This window comes from Neoarius graeffei, chromosome 15 (genome assembly GCF_027579695.1).
Source record: "Neoarius graeffei isolate fNeoGra1 chromosome 15, fNeoGra1.pri, whole genome shotgun sequence".
Lineage (NCBI taxonomy): Eukaryota > Metazoa > Chordata > Actinopteri > Siluriformes > Ariidae > Neoarius > Neoarius graeffei.
Window position 1 is genome coordinate 42,638,109 of NC_083583.1, and position 21,451 is coordinate 42,659,559.

General features: G+C 37.8%; 1 pseudogene; it reads right to left on the reverse strand.

The window, feature by feature from the left end:
* The window catches only part of LOC132899470 (phospholipid hydroperoxide glutathione peroxidase-like), a 31,589-nt pseudogene extending 10,138 nt beyond the window's left edge, over positions 1-21,451 (reverse strand).

The window sequence follows — 21,451 nt, forward strand, 5'->3', positions numbered from 1 at the left end:
TAAAAATAAGCACTGGTTTAAAAAAAACAAACCAATCTATTTTATGTAAATAAAAATACAAACTTCATCATCCGGTGCTCCATGCTTCGCTCTGCTATAAATTCACACTCAGCTTCATGCTGTCATTAGCCTATATTTAGATCATATCAACTATTGTGGCACATTGCATGTCTATACCTGTATTCACACATGCAATAAATAAATAGGCTTTATAGCCAGTATGGATGCACACATACATAAACTTGTGCAAACACTGAGTTTCTATATATATAATAGGCTGCTTATTGATTTGCGAGTTCTCCATCTGGTGCTGCTCCTCTCACATCAGGCTGTCATGCTACATGCTACACACAGGCTATCTTGGGCTGTATATAGTGCATTTCCAATGCAAGCTTGTGTGTGATGTAAGTTTCCAACCCAGGTTTATCTGTGAAACAATTCAGTGACTGTGCCTGTATTAGATTGCATAAAAGTTTGCGCTCTTTACAGCAAACACATTCAGTGTCAGTTTTCCACTTGGCAAACTTTCCACATCAGCAACAAATAGCTACCTAACCCTTTTTCCTGCCTTCCCGACTTTGCGCTTGCAAAGCACCACTGATTTCATCATTAGAATCATCTGATGATTCACTGCTGAAATCATTTCCCAGATTTGGATAGTCCTTTCTCTGAGGTTCATACAGGTATCCAGTTTCCCCGTGATCCAGACTGACTTGAAGATAACTCTTTTTTTCATCTGACTAAATCCAGGCTAACAAGTATGTTTACATCGGCAACACTTAACTTCCGGTCCCTAGTTATCAATGACTTGATGCCACATCCTGAGTGCCATATTGATTGCCCATGTGGAATAAAGCTTGATGTGCTTTTGGACTTTTAAGCACTTAAAGCTACTTATGATAGCCTATCAGGTGGCTGCACTTGTATGCGTTATTATAATTAGGGCTTGTACTATCAGTATCGATCATGTTCAAATGCTGTACCGGTACCCTTTAAGTCACAAGTTTTTTTGTGCATGTACATAGTATTGGAGACACGTAGATAGTATTAGACACATGTTAAATCTTTCATTTCTACTTCTAGTATCTACCTTAAGTCACAAATTTTTGTGAAACACAGCATAACAATTGTACTGTCCCCCAAATTAATCAAATCAAATAGGCACAAACCTTGGTAAAGTTCCACTTGATTCCACTGGGAAAACACAAAAGACATATTTTAGCCACCAGATTTATATTATAGTCATTATAAAATATCACTGTGGAAGTGAAGAATAAAGCTTGATTCAGTATTTAATCTGCAGTGTAGTGAAGAGGACTGTAATATCTTTTCATGTTTTAATCATTATTGCTGATTTTTGATTGTTCTAAGGATGTGCAGATTTAAGTAATGCTGAGAGTGGACTAACTGAGCTAATGTAAGTTAGCTAATGTTTCAAAAGCTAGATTAAAATTAGTTGTACACACTGTTACTGTTAACAAGAGTTACCTTCCTCCAGTGGTTGAAGTACTTGCTTTGGTGCACTCATGTACTAAAGGTACTCATGTAACTCATAGCCTGTTTTTTTTTTTTATAGTTCATGGTCATAGCCTTTCTTTTTTTTTTATCTGTTTTGCAGGGATCATTTATGATTCTGTATGCTTTAGTTTTACAATTGCTCTTCCTGATTTAGAATTCTGATTCCAAAATTGTTGGGACGTTGTGTAAAATGTAAATAAAAACAGAATATACAGTAAATCCTTTTTGACCTATATACAGTTGAATACAATACAAAGGCAGCTGTTCAAGCTGATAAACTTTATTGTTTTTGGTAAATGTACACCCACTTTGCAACATATTTCAAAAAAGCTGGGACAGGTGCATGTTTACCATTTACATCACCTTTTCTTTTAACAGTAAGTGTAAGCATATTTAATTCTTTACCATTCTTGCTTGATATACAACTTCAGTTGCTCAACAGTCCGGGGTTTCAGTTATTGTATTTTACACATCATAATGCACCACATATTTTCAGGAGAAAACAGGTCTGAACTGCACGCAGACCAGTTTAGCACCTGCACTCTTTAACTACAAAGCTATGCTGTTGTAATACGTGAAGAATGTGACTTGGAATTGTCTTGCTAGACTTAGCACAAATGTCCCTGAAAAAGATCCCGTCTGGATGGCAGCATATGTTGCTACAAAACCTGTATGTACCTTTCAGCATTAATGGTGCCTTTACAAATGTGCAAGTTACCCATGCCATGGGCACTAACACATCCCCATACCACCACAGATGCTGGCTTTTGAACAATCTGGATGATCCTGTTCCTCTTTAGTCTGGAGGAAACAATGTCCATGATTGCCAAAAATAATTTGAAATGTGGACTTGCCAGACCACAGCACACATTTCCACTTTGCATCAGTCCATCTCAGATGAGTTCGGGCCAGGAGAATTAATCAGTGTTTCTGGATGTTGTTGATATATGGCTTTCACTTTGTATGGTAGATGCAGCGATTAACTGCGTTTACTGACAGTGGTTTTCCAAAGTGTTCCCAAGCCCATGTAGTAATATCCTTGATACAATCATATCAGTTTTTAATGCAGTGCTGCCTGAGGGATCGAAGGTAATAGGCATACACTGTTTGTTTCTGGCCTTGCCCCATATGTGCAGAGATTTCTCTGGATTCTCTGAATCTTTTAATAATATTATGGATTGTTGATGGTGAAATTCCTAAATTCCTTGTAATTGTACATTGAGAACCATTGTTCTTAAACTATTGGACTATTTGCCCATGCAGGTTCTCACAAAGTGGTGAACCTCACCTCATCCTTGCTTGGGAACGACAGAGCCTTTCCAATTAACCTGTTTACCTGTACAATGTTCAAAACATTTTTGAGCAATCCACAACTTTCTCAGTCTTTTGTTGCCCCTGTCCCAACATTTTTGGCACATGTTACAGGCATCAAATTCAGAACAAGTGTCCATTTACAAAAAAAAATTGAATTTATCAGTTTGAACATTAAATAGCGTGTGTTTGTATTGTATTCAATTGAATACAGAGCCCCTAAAATTATTTGAACATCACTGCCTTATTTTTAGTTCCATTTTTGGAATCGGGGTTGTATCACATACTACTCATCCAGCCTACTCAGAGGCGGTTCCTCATTGAGTTGCCTCTCCTAATGTTTCATCCTTCCCAAGGAGTTTTCCTCCAAATCACAGATGTAAAAATCTAGTCCATCACCTGAATTTAGAATCAGTGTTCAAAAATAAATAATAAAAAAGTATGTCTTTCTAAGACAGCATTACATTAGACATACAGTGGTGCTTGAAAGTTTGTGAACCCTTTAGAATTTTCTATATTTCTGCATAAATATGACCTAAAACATCATCAGATTTTCACACAAGTCCTAAAAGTAGATAAAGAGAACCCAATTAAACAAATGAGACAAAAATATTATACTTGGTCATTTATTTATTGAGGAAAATTATCCAAAATTACATATCTGTGAGTGGCAAAAGTATGTGAACCTTTGCTTTCAGTATCTGGTGTGACCCCCTTGTGCAGCAATAACTGCAACTAAACATTTCTGGTAACTGTTGATCAGTCCTGCATACCGGCTTGGAGGAACTTTAGCCCATTCCTCCGTACAGAACAGCTTCGACTCTGGGATGTTGGTGGGTTTCCTCACATGAACTGCTCGCTTCATGTCCTTCCACAACATTTTGATTGGATTATGGTCAAGACTTTGACTTGGTCATTCCAAAACATTAACTTTATTTTTCTTTAACAATTCTTAGGTAAAATGACTTGTGTGCTTAGGGTCGTTGTCTTGCTGCATGACCCACCTTCTCTTGAGATTCAGTTCATGGACAGATGTCCTGACATTTTCCTTTAGACTTTGCTGGTATAATTCAGAATTCATTGTTCCATCAATGATGGCAAGCCGTCCTGGTCCAGATGCAGCAAAACAGGCCCAAACCATGATACTACCACCACCATGGTTCACAGATGGGATAAGGTTCTTATGCTGGAATGCAGTGTTTTCCTTTCTCCAAACATAACGCTTCTCATTTAAACCAAAAAGTTCTATTTTGGTCTCATCCATCCACAAAATGTTTTTCCAATAGCCTTCTGGCTTGTCCACATGATCTTTAGCAAACTGCAGGCGAGCAGCAATGTTCTTTTTGGAGAGCAGTGGCTTTCTCCTTGCAACCCTGCCATGCACACCATTGTTGTTCAGTGTTCTCCTGATGGTGGACTCATGAACATTAACATTAGCCAATGTGAGCGAGGCCTTCAGTTGCTTAGAAGTTACCCTGGGGTCCTTTGTGACCTTGCTGACTATTACACGCCTTGCTCTTGGAGTGATCTTTGTTGGTCGACCACTCCTGGGGAGGGTAACAATGGTCTTGAATTTCCTCCACTTGTACACAATCTGTCTCACTGTGGATTGGTGGAGTCCAAACTCTTTAGTGATGGTTTTGTAACCTTTTCCAGCCTGATGAGCATCAACAACACTTTTTCTGAGGTCCTCAGAAATTTCCTTTGTGCAATGATACACTTCCACAAACATGTGTTGTGAAGATCAGACTTTGATAGATCCCTGTTCTTTAAATAAAACAGGGTGCCCACTCACACCTGATTGTCTTCCCATTGATTGAAAACGCTTGACTCTAATTTCACCTTCAAATTAACTGCTAATCCTAGAGGTTCACATACTTTTGCCACTCACAGATATGTAATATTGGATCATTTTCCTCAATAAATAAATGACCAAGTATAATATTTTTGTCTCATTTGTTTAACTGGGTTCTCTTTATCTACTTTTAGGACTTGTGTGACAATATGATAATGTTTTAGGTCATATTTACGCAGAAATATAGAAAATTCTAAAGGGTTCACAAACTTTCAAGCACCACTGTATCTATATGGAAAATAAATGCATATGTTTTTTGCTATTAGGACTGAATAGTGGTGACTTACTTTCCTAGGAATCCTTTGCCCTTGGGTTGCTCCTTCATCCACTTCCACAGTGAAAGAGCTTGAGATCCATTCACATTTATTTTGCTGAATAAGTCAAATTGCGCATTGTAGGATTTGACATATTCTTTTATCTGTTCATGGGTGCCAGGTTCCTGATTAATAGAAAGGGGAAAAAAACAGTCACCTGTATCTTGTCAGGCAGCAGATATGGATGCAGATGCAGCTAAACAATATCTTTAAATTTATCTGTAGTTTATTGTAAAGGCAGAAATTTTGATGACGATAACTATACAACCAACAGGCTGTAGCATAGAAGCAATGAGGAAAAGCTATCATAATGCCTCTTGATGCCTCTTAGAATATTTCTACCTTATAAGATGGTGGAGAAAGATCAGCATAAAGAAAGCTGGATTTAGGAAAATTATGGAGGTTTCCATATTAATACTGTACATGTTAAGAACATAATCTTATGGTGTGAGGAGATATGACCTTAACAAAGTCTCACGAACATTGAGATATGCAACAGTGAAGTTACCGTACAGACAGAATAACGTGTGTGATTTTGGCTGCTACATAAAGAATGTTAAGCGTTATCCATTCATGTTGATAGCCTTAACAGACCTTTAAAATACACATTAAATGAAAAACCATTATAATGTGTTTTAGTAAGGTGTCAGACCATCACAAGCTGCAAGAACAAAATTCTGGCAGAATGTTGTAATGGCAATATTTTCTCTTGGAAATATGGGCCAAAATTATAGAGACACCTCAAGAATATTTTAAATAAATAGAAACAAATGATAATTCTTGAAATTTTTAGATTATTTTTAATTTGCTCAGTCACTGAGTAAAACTAACTTAGTCACTATTTCCTGTTTTTTTCTGAGGTATAAATACACATGTAACAATATTTCCATTTATCTGGAAATGTTGTGAATTCTGCTGTATTTCTATTTCCGCTAAACTTACTGAACTACTCAACAGTTACTCCCTTCATACATATACAGCCTACATACAGTATATGTACAACATCAATTCCAAAAAAGTTGGAACACTGTATAAAACATAAATAAAAACAGAATGTGAAGATTTGCAAATCATAGAAACCCTCTATTTCATGGAAAATAGTACTAAGATCATCTCAGATGCTGAAACTGAGAAATATTGTTTTTTGAAAAATATATGTTCATTTTGAATTTGATGTCAACAGCACGTTGCAGAAAAGTTGGGACAGGGGCAACAAAAGACTGAAAAAGTTGTGTCATGCTAAAAAAAACTAATTAGGTTAATTGGTAAAAAAGTCAGTAACATGACTGGGTATAAAAAGAGCATCCCAGAGGGACTGAGTCTCTCAGAAGTCAAGATGGGGAGGGGTTCACCGCTCTGTGAAAGACTGTGTGGGGAAACAGTGCAAAAAATTTAAGAATAACATTCCTCAATGTAAAATTGCAAAGAATTTGTGGATCACATAATCTATGGTACATAATATCATTAAAAGATTCAGAGAATCTGGAGAAATCTCTCTATACAAGAGACAAGGCTGAAAACTGACATTGGATGTCTGTGATCTTCAGGCCCTCAGGCGACACTGTATTAAATGCAGACATGTGTCTGCAGTGGAAATCATTGTATGGGCTCAGGAACACTTCAGAAACCATCGTCTGTGAAAACACTTATTTACTGCATCCATAAATGCAAGTTAAAACCAGATACCGTAACCAGATACCACCTTCTCTGGCCTTGAGTTCTTTTACGATAGACTGAGATGAAGTGGAAAATTGTCCCGAGGTCTGACGAATGAAAAGTAGAAATTCTTTTTGGAAATCAGGACCACCACGTCCTCCAGACTAAAGAGGAGAGGGACCATCCGGCTTTTTATCAGTGCACAGTTCAAAAGCCAACATCTGTGATGGTATGAGAGTGCATTAGTGCACATGACATGGGTAGCTTGTACATCTGGGAAGGCATCATTAATGCTGAATGATATACTGACACGTTTCAGAGCAATATGCTGCCATCCAGACGGAATCTCTTTAACCTCCTTCTTTCAGCAAGACAATGCCAAACCGCTTTCTGCACATATTAAAACTGCATGGTTCTGTAGTAAGAGTCCGGGTGCTAAACTGACCTGCCATCAGTCCAGACCTGTCTCCAATTTAAAATTTGGCGCATTATAAAGCACAAATACGACAAAGGAGACCCCAAACTGTTCAGTAACCGAAACTGTATATCAGGCAAGAAGGGGATAACATTTCTTTTTCAAAACTATAGCAATTGGTCTCCTCAGTTCCCAAACGTTTACAAAGTGTTGTTAAAAGTAGAGGTGATGCAACACAGTGGTAAACATGCCCCTGTCCCAACGTTTTTAGAAATGTATTGCTGACATCAAATTCAAAATGAGCATATATTTTTCAAAAAACAATAAAATCTCTCAGTTTCAACATTTGATATGTTGTCTTTGTACTATTTTCAATGAAATATACTGTGGTGCTTGAAATTTGTCAACCCTTTAGAATTTTCTATATTTCTGCATAAATATGACCTAAAACATCATCAGATTTTCACACAAGTCCTAAAAGTAGATAAAGAGAACCCAGTTAAACAAATGAGACAAAAATATTAGACTTGGTCATGTATTTATTGAGGAAAATGATCCAATATTACATATCTGTGAGTGGCAAAAGTATGTGAACCTCTAGGATTAGCAGTTCATTTGAAGGTGAAATTCGAGTCAGGTGTTTTCAATCAGTGGGATGACAATCAGGTGTGAGTGGGCGCCCTGTTTTATTTAAAGAACAGGGATCTATCAAAGTCTGATCTTCACAACACATGTTTGTGGAAGTGTATCATGGCATGAAAAAGGAGATTTCTGAGGACCTCAGAAAAAGCGTTGTTGATGCTCATCAGGCTGGAAAAGGTTACAAAATCATCTCTAAAGAGTTTGGACTCCACCAATCCACAGTCAGACAGATTATGTACAAATGGAGGAAATTCAAGACCATTGTTACCCTCCCCAGGAGTGGTCGACCAACAAAGATCACTCCAAGAGCAAGGCGTGTAGTAGTCGGCGAGGTCACAAAGGACCCCAGGGTAACTTCTAAAAAAACTGAAGGCCTCTCTCACATTGGCTAATGTTAATGTTCATGAGTCCACCATCAGGAGAACACTGAACAACAATGGTGTGCATGGCAGGGTTGCAAGGAGAAAACCACTGCTCTCCAAAAATAACATTGCTGCTCATCTGCAGTTTGCTAAAGATCACTTGAAGAAGCCAGAAGGCTGTTGAAAAAAATGTTTTGTGGATGGATGAGACCAAAATAGAACTTTCTGGTTTAAATGAGAAGCGTTATGTTTGGAGAAAGGAAAACACTGCATTCCAGCATAACAACCTTATCCCATCTTACCCCTTTTCCACCAAATCAGTTCCAGGGCTGGTTCGGGGCCAGTGCTGGTTCACAACTCGTTCAACTTGTGAACCAGCTGAGAACCAGTTTGCTTTTCCATAGCTCGGGGTGCTAAGGGGAGCCACGTCATTGCGTCACTGTATACGTCAGTTACGTCGCTGCGTTTGCATAAACCTTGGCGCGAACATCGAAGCAACAACAACACGGAGAAGAAGCAGCAACAACAACAATAATGGATGACTGCTGCTTTAGTGCATCCATGATATCTCGTCGCTTATTTAAAAATGGCGCCCTCTCGCGGTCTTGCTATTGTTGTTGGTCTTAACAACTCCGCCCCCCCTGCTGATGTAAGCAGTTCTTTCCTCCAGCCCAGCAAAGAGCTGGTGCTACCCTGGAACCAGTTTTTCTGGCCCAGAGCCAGTTCTTCATCAGTGGAAACAGAAAACCTGGTTCAAAACTAAGCACTGGCTCTGAACCAGCCCTGGAACTGATTTGGTGGAAAAGGGCTACCTGTGAAACATGGTGGTGGTAGTATCATGGTTTGGGCCTGTTTTGCTGCATCTGGGCCAGGACACCTTGCCATTATTGATGGAACAATGAATTCTGAATTATACCAGCAAATTCTAAAGGAAAATGTCAGGACATCTGTCCATGAACTGAATCTCAAGAGAAGGTGGGTGATGCAGCAAGACAACAACCCTAAACACACAAGTCATTCTACCAAAGAATGGTTAAAGAAGAATAAAGTTAATGTTTTTGAATGGCCAAGTCAAAGTCCTGACCTTAATCCAATCAAAATGTTGTGGAAGGACGTGAAGCGAGCAGTTCATGTGAGGAAACCCACCAACATCCCAGAGTTGAAGCTGTTCTGTACGGAGGAATGGGCTAAAATTCCTCCAAGCCGGTGTGCAGGACTGATCAACAGTTACCGGAAATGTTTAGTTGCAGTTATTGCTGCACAAGGGGGTCACACCAGATACTGAAAGCAAAGGTTCACATACTTTTGCCACTCACAGATATGTAATATTGGATCATTTTCCTCAATAAATACATGACCAAGTCTAATATTTTTGTCTCATTTGTTTAACTGGGTTCTCTTTATCTACTTTTAGGACTTGTGTGAAAATCTGATGATGTTTTAGGTCATATTTATGCAGAAATATAGAAAATTCCAAAGGATTCACAAACTTTCAAGCACCACTGTAGGGTTTCCATGATTTGCAAATTATTGCATTCTGATTTGGCGACTTGTCCAGGGTGTACCCCGCCTTTCGCCCGTAGTCAGCTGGGATAGGCTCCAGCTTTCCTGCGACCCTGTAGAACAGGATAAAGTGGCTAGAGATAATGAGAGATAATGAGATGTTTTCATTGACAGTTTATACAGTGCCCCACCTTTTTTTTAAATTGGGGTTGTAAAAGCATCATACCTGGTTGCCAAACTGGTTGCATGGGAAAGCCATTATGGCTAAACCTCTCTCAGCGTACTTGGCGTGCATCTGTGCTAACTGAGAGTAGTTTACTCGGGCTTTGGCTCATTTGGTGGCAACGTTGGTGATGATAATCACCTGGCCACTATAGAAAAAATAAATAAAAATACCAAGGAGGTAAATTTCATCTTGCAGAAAATCTTTTTTTTGCACTCATTAATCACAGTTCCATATTTTACACAGAAATCCTAAAGACCGTCTCTTAAATGTCTGGACAGAGGTGGACCAAATACTGTGGAAATTATACTTAAATGTAAATACTGAAAGTATAAATAATGTGACATAATCTTACTCATTTTAAAGTGGATATAGGCCACCAAAATTTACAACAAGGAGTGGCGAAGTTGAAACTTTACTTATAGCTTATTCTCACTCTTATTAACAGAAATATTCTGTTATTTGTATTATGTTCTTACATTTGATTTCTGTTTTGACTTCAGTTGGTACTTGTTGATTGTCTGCACAAATATTTACCTTGTGATTTCATCTCTATTATATTTTTGAGGTTGCAGTGATCCCGTATGTGATGCAATGTTTTCCTTTTATCACATTCTCAAGGTTTTAGTTTCTGATTTTTGGAGGCTTAGAAGATACCAGTTTAAGCCAGTGTTAGTTTGCACCTAACCCTCACTTTACTCCTCCTTTGTTAGACTGATGTGATCATTTACCAATAAGATTTTCCTTCTCTCCAAAACCAGTTATGTACTAGGATTTTGTGATGTGTCTGTGATTTTCAGTCTCTCTCTCTCTCTCTCTCTCTCTCTCTCTCTCTCTCTCTCTGCATGTTTTACTGTTCTTCTATAGAAAAAATAAAAACACCAAGGAGGTAAATTTTATCTTGCAGAAAATATTTCCTTTGCACTCACTGATGACACTTTCATTTTACACAGAAATCCTAAAGACTGTCTCTTAAAGGTCTGGACAGAGATGGACCTCAAGAATATTGAATCAAACACAACTGGACTTGTTTTTAAGTCTTTGGAGACGTTTCACTGCTCATCCAAGAAGCTTCTTCAGTTCACTTCATGTCTAGCTTGTCTGACTTGACTGGGCTAATCTGACAAAGACTTAAAACCAAGTCCAGTTGCATTTGATTCAATTTTCGTGATGTTACTATGACCTGGATGAATGAGAATATTCACAGACGACAGAGATAGACCAAATACTGAGGAAATTATACTTAAATGTAAATATTGAAAGTATAAATAATGTGTCATAATCTTAGTCATTTTGAAGTGGATATATCCCACCAAAATGTACTCAGATAAAAGTAAAAAAAAAAAAGTTGCTACTTTTAAATGTAGTAGCATTAAATTAAAAAAGGTAAATAGTTTTACTGATGAAATTGTTTCATAAAAGATCATGTTTCATGTGAAAAGTAAGTTTTATTATTTATCTAAAACTGTTTTTGTTTGAGCAAATCAACTATACCATTTTGCTTGAAAACATCATTCAATTTATCTAAATTTGTATGCTAATATGTTTTTGTATACCTGTATTTTAACAATGACACTTCCTTGCCATTGATATCTGTGGCATTGAACTCATAAATAGATGTGGCTGTTTTCCAGTCCTCAACTTGTGCAGACTTGAGAAGGAAAGAAAGACAAGAGATCATAATTATAAAACAAATGAGTGTAAAAAACCCCACACACAACTGATCATTAATCTGGCTTATATATATATATATATATATATATATATATATATATATATATATATATATATATATATATATATATATAAGTCTTTACATTAACTTTTTTGCTCACCGGCCACTGCGGCTAGTGGTTTTCCCGAGTCACTAACCATTCAGCCTTTTCACTAGCCACAATTTTGTTGCCAGGAAATCGCAGTTTTTTCTTCAACATGATATGTTAAAGTACGGAAGATCTAGATTTAATTATGAATGGCAGCATATAATGTATCTCTACAGTAGCACTCAAGTATTCAGTGCTGTTAAGGTAGCTCCCTATATGAAAACATGCAACCATTCAGACAAAAATATAAACAGAGTATTCTGTTTATTGAACTCAAATTCAAGCCCCTTACAATATGAAATATCGTATAATATGAAAAATAACATTCAGTACAACTGAACTGATTCTAATATTAAAAGTCCAATTCAAAACATTTATCATTGAAAAACATTTGATGTTTTGATATGCAAGTGTTATGTGTATTATCTATTAATAGTGTGTGTGTGTGTGTGTGTGTGTGTGTGTGTGTGTGTGTGTGTGTGTGAACATGTGTAGACAGAGACATTAAATGTCCTCATTACATTCATCATCAGAGGAGTCTGAATGGTCCATGAAAAATGGTCTTCATGACCTGAGGCTTCCAGAAGGCCATAAGTTGATAGCTGGGACGAGATCAACTTCTTTCCAATCGCGTAAACGTTTCTAAACAGCAGCTCCATCCTCTCCAGCTCAGCCGACTTCATGACAGCCAGGGACTGAAAGCAATGCTGTCCTGCAGTGAACTAGCCGTCTTCGCCGGTTTTGATGTTATAGTACCGATGTGTACATTCAACTTTTCGTAGTCCTTTATAGTTTCGAGTTTAAAATTACTGGTGCCTGTCTTTGCCAGACTTTCTACAGTCTTCGCAGTACAGGGTATTTTTGGTTTTGCTATGAACTAGCCAATCTCGCCCGAACTTCCATTTGTCATTGAACTGTCTTATCTTCCTATTAGCGTCTTGTTCATCTCCATGGCCGGAGCCAGCTATGAGGCCACCAAGGTCCGGACCTCGGTCACTTTTAAGAACTGAAAATACATTTGTACATTTTTCATGGGAACCATCAGCGCACTTTCATCAAGCTGTTCAATTTACATTTTCGAAGCAGCGCAGTTGTAGCCTACCTTGTTTGTGATTTTAAAAATAAATCATTCGATAAGCCAAAACAATAGAGTGGAAAGTTTCAACTTATGTTTGCCTTGGATAACTTTGCCTAAAACATGGTGGTGTATACTGATTTTTTTCCCAGAATTTTTTTTTTTTCTGTAGGTGTAACGGATGCCAGATTGTTAATGTATCTTAGTTCCATAGGCTACATGGTTAGGATATATCTTTTGATCTCATTGCTTGGGCCAGATCGAACCATTAAACAAGCTTAGATTATTCTTACTCTTGCCACATACATGATTTTTTTTTTTCAAAACTGATGATATTCAAGCCCTGCAATGACCTGGCGACTTGTCCAGGGTGTACCCCGCCTTTCGCCCGTAGTCAGCTGGGATAGGCTCCAGCTTGCCTGCGACCCTGTAGAAGGATAAAGCGGCTAGAGATAATGAGATGAGATGAGATCTCTTGTGCGTAATTCACCCCTCTCATTTAAATATGTTGAACATTTTTCGGCGTGCGCTTTATGCATCACGGACCTCTGTGATTTTAAAATGCTGCTCTAGACTAGGTCGATTTTCAGATAATGTGACACCCCCAGGCATTTTTGAGTAAAAGTTGGCAAACAAACTTTTCTAAAAGTATTTTTTGTGCTGAATCCATTTTTGCTGTTTGCCAAGCTGTATCTCTTATGTGGAAGTCTGTAGAGCACAAAATCTAAGACAACCTCTAAAATTTCAGTAAATTCCGTTTTTTTTATTTTACATCATGTACAACAATAATGATCAAGTCTAGGAGGTTTATTTGTAGTGAGAATTATGGTACTTGTATGTGACAAGGACAATTGCACTTTCATTTCTTATTGTTGTCCTGAATATGTCTTCTTTTATCCCTATATTTCAAGCAGACAAATAGAAAATCTTACATTCCTGAGTCATTTCATTGAGGATGCAAGGAAACTGTTGCCATCACATCAGAGTTTGTAAATTAACTTCAAACTTATCCACAAGAACTTTAATTCAAAATAAAATCACTTTTTGCCATCATTTCTATTTCCATACAGTGTTTAAATATTGCTAATCATAGGGCTGGGCAATATATTGATATTTAAGATGTATCGAGATGGACAAGTATCTCGATATGGATTTTGAGATGTCGAATTAATCGAGAAAAAAATTACTTTTTGGAATTACAGAGGTTTGGTCACCCTATCACTCTGTAACACCTCAAAACACTGTTAGTTGAAAGATAAGTAGCATTTAATATTGTGCAGTAGCATTTACTTGATTGCGTTTTCACATATTTCCACTGCATGCCTTCAGTTGGCTACTCCAGCGACTTCATTCAGACTGCCTGTGCTTTGATCGCCCATGCTGCAGTAGGCAAACATCTTACTGCGGAGCAGCAGCACAGACAGTTTTGTCCCACAGCAGTTTAAAAACTGATACAGTTCTGTCCCTACTAGCAGAAGTTTTACTTATTTTTTATTTATTTAGGAGGATTTGAAAATCTTCCTCCAGTCCCAGACTACTGTTTGGAACTGATCAGCTGCAGCTGCACCTCAAGATGTATGAGTGCACGATGTATGTGCAAAAAGTCCCATTTACGTTGCTCTGCTGCATGTAAGTGTAAAACAAGTGATGCAGAATGTAGCAATTGCTGAACTTTAGTTTAGTTAACTTCATTTTAAGATCATTGGCCAGGCATGATATCACAGTCTGTGGTATTTTTGCTGTTTTGTGAAAATTAGTCATATTGGAGAATCTTGTCATGTTGTTGTTTATAGTTTTATGTTAATATATGTTTATATGTTAAACCAGGGGCAGCACGGTGGTGTAGTGGTTAGCGCTGTCGCCTCACAGCAAGAAGGTCCTGGGTTCGAGCCCCGGGGCCGGCGAGGGCCTTTCTGTGTGGAGTTTGCATGTTCTCCCCGTGTCCGCGTGGGTTTCCTCCGGGTGCTCCGGTTTCCCCCACAGTCCAAAGACATGCAGGTTAGGTTAACTGGTGACTCTAAATTGACCGTAGGTGTGAATGTGAGTGTGAATGGTTGTCTGTGCCTATGTGTCAGCCCTGTGATGACCTGGCGACTTGTCCAGGGTGTACCCCGCCTTTCGCCCGTAGTCAGCTGGGATAGGCTCCAGCTTGCCTGCAACCCTGTAGAAGGATAAAGCGGCTAGAGATAATGAGATGAGATGAGATGTTAAACCATCACCCTAGTTACATTACATAGTTACAGATCATTTATGTACATATGATTTTGATGTTCCTATATGGATGCATTCAAGTAAAAAAAAAAATCAAAGTTCTGGAGGCACCGTGGCTTGGTTGGCTGGGATGCCGTAACATAAATCCGGGGACCCAGGTTTGAGTCTGACCCAAGGTCATTTCCCGATCCTTCCCCATCTCTCTCTCCCAATCATTTCCTCTCGCCCTCTAAATGTCCTACATAAAGACCAAAAATATATATATTAAAAAAATGGATAAAAAGTTCAGTGTTCACCAAAAATATTCTGAGATAAATATTATGTATTTTAAATATTAGCCTATGTTTGTTTTCTGTACCCAATAAATCTTCTGTCGCAATTTAAGATTTTATTTTTGAGCCAGAGCTGAGAAATTTGTTTATTTTTTTAGCCTATGAGACTGCCACTCTACTGAGTTACAAATAAAAAGACTGCCTAAATGGATTCAGCAGAAAGAATTACCCTTTATATAGTCTATTATATAGTCTATAAACTCAAGACCACAAATTTTATAATTTAATATGGTAATTTGGACCACACACACTACCTAAAGTCTGTTTTTGAGAGTTCCTTTCACCCAATTGAAGCCAAATTTGGTACTTATTTAGCCAAGAGGTATATGCAACTTTCTGCTATTTTACTTTTTCATACTGTACAACATTGAAGAGTTTTATATTGAAATACTCGAAATATGCAAATTATATGCAAATGTGCCCTCTACTGGGCTCCACGTATGAGATACAGCTTGGCAAACAGCAAAAATGGATTCAGCGCAAAAAATACCTTTAGAAAAGTTTGTTTGCCAACTTTTACTCACAAATGCCTGCAACTCCTTATTTAAGCCCCTTTTTGCAATTCTGACCTAGTCTACTCCGGCCCTGATCATCTTTGCTCCTTTTTTCCTGAGCAGCACATAGTGCGCTTGTCAGTCGTCAGCAACTTTGTTGCTTCTTTCCTTAACCGCAGGTGACCGTATCACTGATTTTATCTGAGCCGTTAACGAACGTTCTAAACAATTCTAACATGTTGTCAGAATGTCTATGCAGGGGCTCATGGGAGTTGTAGGCGCGCAATATTACATTGCAATGCGTTTATTATATCAGATGCCTTCAGAGAAAACTACAATTAAAATATATTGTCATACCACAGAATAAACCGCCTGCCAAAGTGGCTAGTGAGACTAAAGTTATTACCCACCAAAGCCTAATTTTACCTGCATTTGGCGGGTGCTAATGTAAAGCCCTGATATATATATAAGCATTAACACCCTCTAGACACTTTGCTTTTATCAGAGAATCCCCAGTAGCATGGGTTGACTGCACACACACAGTATTTGTTACCAGATCTTCCAATTATTTAAGTGCAAAAGTCCACACTTCATGTATTCTGGGTGAAAAAAGGGAAACTCAATGTCTATTTTATGATTTATCCCTAAATATGTAGGTGTCTCTTGCAATAACAGCAGTTTTGGCATGACCCTGAAGGTCTTCAAACCTGAATGAAGAAGGCAGTACGTTAGTACAGAGCACCAAATAAAATATTTGCCCTCTTTCCAGTTCATTAATCAGTACATCCAGCACATAATCACTGAACTTCTGATCATTACTGCTAGTGCCTTACAAGAGTTGAAATATCTCATCTCATCTCATTATCTCTAGCCGCTTTATCCTGTTCTACAGGGTCGCAGGCAAGCTGGAGCCTATCCCAGCTGACTACGGGCGAAAGGCGGGGTACACCCTGGACAAGTCGCCAGGTCATCACAGGGCTGACACATAGACACAGACAACCATTCACACTCACATTCACACCTACGGTCAATTTAGAGTCACCAGTTAACCTAACCTGCATGTCTTTGGACTGTGGGGGAAACCGGAGCACCCGGAGGAAACCCACGCGGACACGGGGAGAACATGCAAACTCCACACAGAAAGGCCCTCGCCGGCCCCGGGGCTCGAACCCAGGACCTTCTTGCTGTGAGGCGACAGCGCTAACCACTACACCACCGTGCCGCCTGAGTTGAAATATGTTTATTTATAATTATTTATATTTTCCAAAGGGTGGTGTAGTGGTTAGCACTGTCGCCTCACAGCAAGAAAGTTCTGGGTTCGAGCCCAGCGGCTGACGAGGGCCTTTCTGTGTGGAGTTTGCATGTTCTCCCCATGTCTGTGTGGGGCTGCTCCGGTTTCCCCCACAGTCCAAAGACATGCAGTTAGGTTAACTGGCTACTCTGAAATGCCCATAGGTGTGAATGTGTGAGTGTGAAGAAAGGAACTGGCCACCTTACTGCTACAATTCCAGCCAAGTCAACCGAACATGGTTTTGTCTCAAGCCTGGATCAGGTTCGGCAGTGATGATGATGACAATATTTTCCAAAAGGGGTTGAAGGTAGTGAGAGGCTCATGCGTTTGTGCTCGAAGTCACATTGATTAGGATGTAGAGTATAGGGTCCAGACCTCATAATTATTATATAGCTTATATAATATTTTTTAGTTTTAAAACTACATTTACTGCTATACATGAAGTCTCTGGTCATGAGCACTAGCATCTAAAACTAGACAGTGATTTATGGTAAAAGTGCTTGGCTTTTAAATTTATTTTTATATTGTACATTTTGTAATCTTGAAAGTGCATTAACTGAAGGTTAGTGAGGAGTACATTAACCGAAAAAAAATCCAACAAATATTTGAAAACCTTGTAACCTGAAAAATTAAGTAATTACATCACAGCATGCTAAACTGCTTACTAGAATGAGTGAAAGTAGAATTCTGGCCACATTACTGCCATCTTGTGAGGAAAACAGCTTTGCTAGACTTACAAAAGCATAAAAGATAAAAGGAAAAAGCACAAACAGAAGAACAAAAAATTTAAAATACAATTAACAAGGTAAATCAGGGCAGTTTTTTTTAATTAATATAATCCAAGTATTTAAATGTTAGACTTATTACTCAAATATGTACAATAATATTCTGCTTCTTTATTGGAGCCATATAGCTTTTTATTTCTGACCTTCCCAAACACAGAATCCATATGGCACAAGCTGACATTATGAATTGACCAACTTGTTTTTGATTGACTGATGCTTGGTTTAAATCCATTCAGTTGACGTGACTAGTCAACCAGGGTAATATAACTATAACAACTCAATAATAAACACATTAACACAATAACGGTGTATCGTGATTTTTCCCCACTGTAAAAAACACTTCAAAAAGATCTGCATCATTGAACAGTTTCTATTAAAAAAAAAAAGAACTCATGATAAGACAAGTTTTGATACAGCGCATTTCATACCCAAAGGCAATTCAAATATGATAAAGGTGATATGATATTAGTGAACATGACAATTTCTTTAAATTTACTTTATTTTCACAATCATGCAGAAATCAGATTTACCCTTTATTGCCTTGAGCACATAACCACATGCCTTGATGATAAAGGAAGAAGTGTCAGATGCACAATAGTATCTTTTCAGACTGGAACTTTTGATTTCCTCTTTTAAAGGTTAGGTGTATTGTTTTAGCACTCAAAGTTCTCTTTTATGCATTCGTCTGTATGATATTTATTTTCTCAGCTGTGCTGTGTGTGAGCGATACTGCGTCAGAACTCCAGGGTCCAGTGTTCGACCCTGTGCTCAGGTGACTGTCTGTGTGGAGTTTTGTATGTTTTCCCCATGTTTGCATAGGTTTCCTCCCACTTTTCAGTAAGACATGCCAGTAGGTGTATTGATTACACTTATTATTGTGTGAATGAATGAGTGAGTGTATTAATAAATGTGAGTGAGTGAATGAGTGAGTAAATGAGTGTGTGAATGAGTGAGTGAGTGTGTGGATGAATGAGTGAATAAATGAGGGAGTATGTAAATGAGGGAGTATGTGAATGAGTGAGTCAGTAAATGAGTATGTGAATGAGTGTGTCTGGATGAATGAGTGGATTAATGAGTGAGTGTGTGGATGAATGAGTGAGTGTGTGGATGAATGAGTGAATGAGTGAGTGAGTAAATGAATGTGTGTGAATGAATGAGTGAATAAATGAGTTAGTGTGTGGATGAATGAGTGATTGAGTGTATGAATGAATGAGTGAATAAATGAGTGTGTGGAAGAAGGAGTGGGTGTGTAAATGAGAGTGTGGATGAATGAGTGGGTACGTAAATGAGTGTGGATGAATCAGTGTGTAAATGAGTGAATGTGTGGATGAATGAATGAGTGAATTAATTAGTGTGGATGAATGAGTGAATGAATAAGTGTGTAAATGAGTGAATGTGTGGATGAATTAATGAATGAGTGTGTAAATTAGTGTGTATGGATGAATGAGTGAATGAATAAGTGTGTAAATGAGTGAATGTGTAGATGAATGAGTGAGTGTGTGGATGAGTGCGTGTGGATGAATGAGTGAACCAATAAGTGTGTAAATGAGTGTGTGGATGAATTAATGAGTGAATGTGGATGAATAAGTGTGTAAATAAGTGTGTGGATGAATGAATGAGTGACGGTGTGAATGTGTCTGTGCATAGTGCCCTGTGATGGACTAATGCCCCACCCCAGATGTGTTCCCAGTCTGCACCCAGTATTCCTTAGATAGACTCCAGATCCACCACGACCCTGACCAGGATAAAGTGGTTACAGAAGATGAATGAATAAAATAACATTTCACTATTTAAGTGTTTTTGAACATCCTCCTCCAGCAAAGTGACTTTACAGAAATGTTTTGTAGTCTCATTAAAAACATTCTCATGCTAGTACACATAGGCCAGGGTCTAAGAATAGCATCAAAATAAACCCCTTTTGGAGATCACTACCACTAGTATGTATTTAAAATGGGATTGATGAGATTCACTCGTAATCTTTAGTAGTTCATCAAAACAACTAAAATACCTGTACTGAGTTAAGAACAAATGGTGAATTCAATAAATATAGATTTACAATTATTTTAAGTTTCTGGCATTGGAGCAGATCAATGAAATAATTTTCTGGTCACTTTCTCCCAACTGTTCTTAACTAACTTCACTGCTAAGCGTACACTCAACATTTCTTCCCTTTGGAAAAGTAGCTCCAACTCTAATAGGGCAAATGGTGCTGAATTAGAGCCTTATAAACATTATATTTGAGGAATTTCTGAAAGTGTGTACAAAAATGTTTTCTATAACGGTTTATCTCCCCACAACAAGTGCCTGTAGACTTCTATTATAAACGTAAACAGGTTTTCTGTTCTTTTCTCATTACAGCAAAGTTCCTCTAGCATAAATTAATCTAGTATAAAATGTTTTAAAAAGAGTTTTCTTTCACAAAAATCTTTTACAACATGTACCATTGCTAATAATTACCCTGCAGTTTCACCCACTGTCAGTTGAATTAAACAGAATGCACTAACCTCTTTCTCTTTACTGAAAGCCATCAGCTTGTTCCAGCTAATAACACATGAACACCATCAATCATACAACCAGCGTACTGTGAAGTGACTCTCAACTTTGAGCAGTTATCAGTGTAATGAGACCTACATGCTTTATTTCCGACTCAGTTTGCATGAGGTACAACTCCTCCCTATGAAAAGCAGAAGTTTTTCCCTGTTCTGTATTTGATAAAAAACAAACAGCAAATTTAACTTAGACCTTTATGTGGGACTATGCTCCAGTTACATTCTGGTCATAAGGATTTTTAGGGGTGCCAATAATTGTGACAAGTGGCTTTATTATTCATGTAGTCTTAGAATGAAGTTACTTTAATTAAATATTAGATTTCATTTATACTTGCAGTGTGAGATTAAACCACAAATAATTTTAAATAACTAACTTTAAGGTGCCAATAATTCTGCATCTGACCGTGTGTTTTATGACAGTGCGATGTGCTTATTCAGATCTTTGGGTCTGTTGCTATTTAGAATAGTCATAAAGGATTTGAATGCCATTTATTTATTTTTTTCCCCAATTTAAGGACTAAAATGATAAAAGTGAAAGCAGAATGAAGTGACAGTCAAGTGAAAATGTTATGGCTTCATGTAAAGAAGTGTAAGATGGTGTAAGGAATACTGATGATGTCACACACTGCACATGCTTGCAATAAGAAAATATCACAAAGCTCTCTCTCTGTTGATCTGCAAAAGTCCATACTGTATAACGTATTACATAAATATGCATATTTAATGACCCATATATTGCCACTTGTCAGCTTTTAAGAGAAGCCGACCAGCTGATTTTATTAAAAGAATGGTACGTTAAAAATTCATTATGACATGGACACGCACACTTTCACCAACAATGGCTTGGGGAAAAATATACATTTCTAATAATGTATGAAAAGCATGTGTTCTGTTGAAATTGCTGGTTTTCACTTGTTAGTGAAGAAGAATATTACAGTAAATGGCGCTTCTTACTCACACCACTACACACATAGCTCGACTCATTTAAATAGCCATGCCTATTAAAAAAAATTATATATATATATATATATATATGAGTGATTCCACGCTTATGGGTACTGAAACAGGGACATGAACTTATTCACCTAAAAC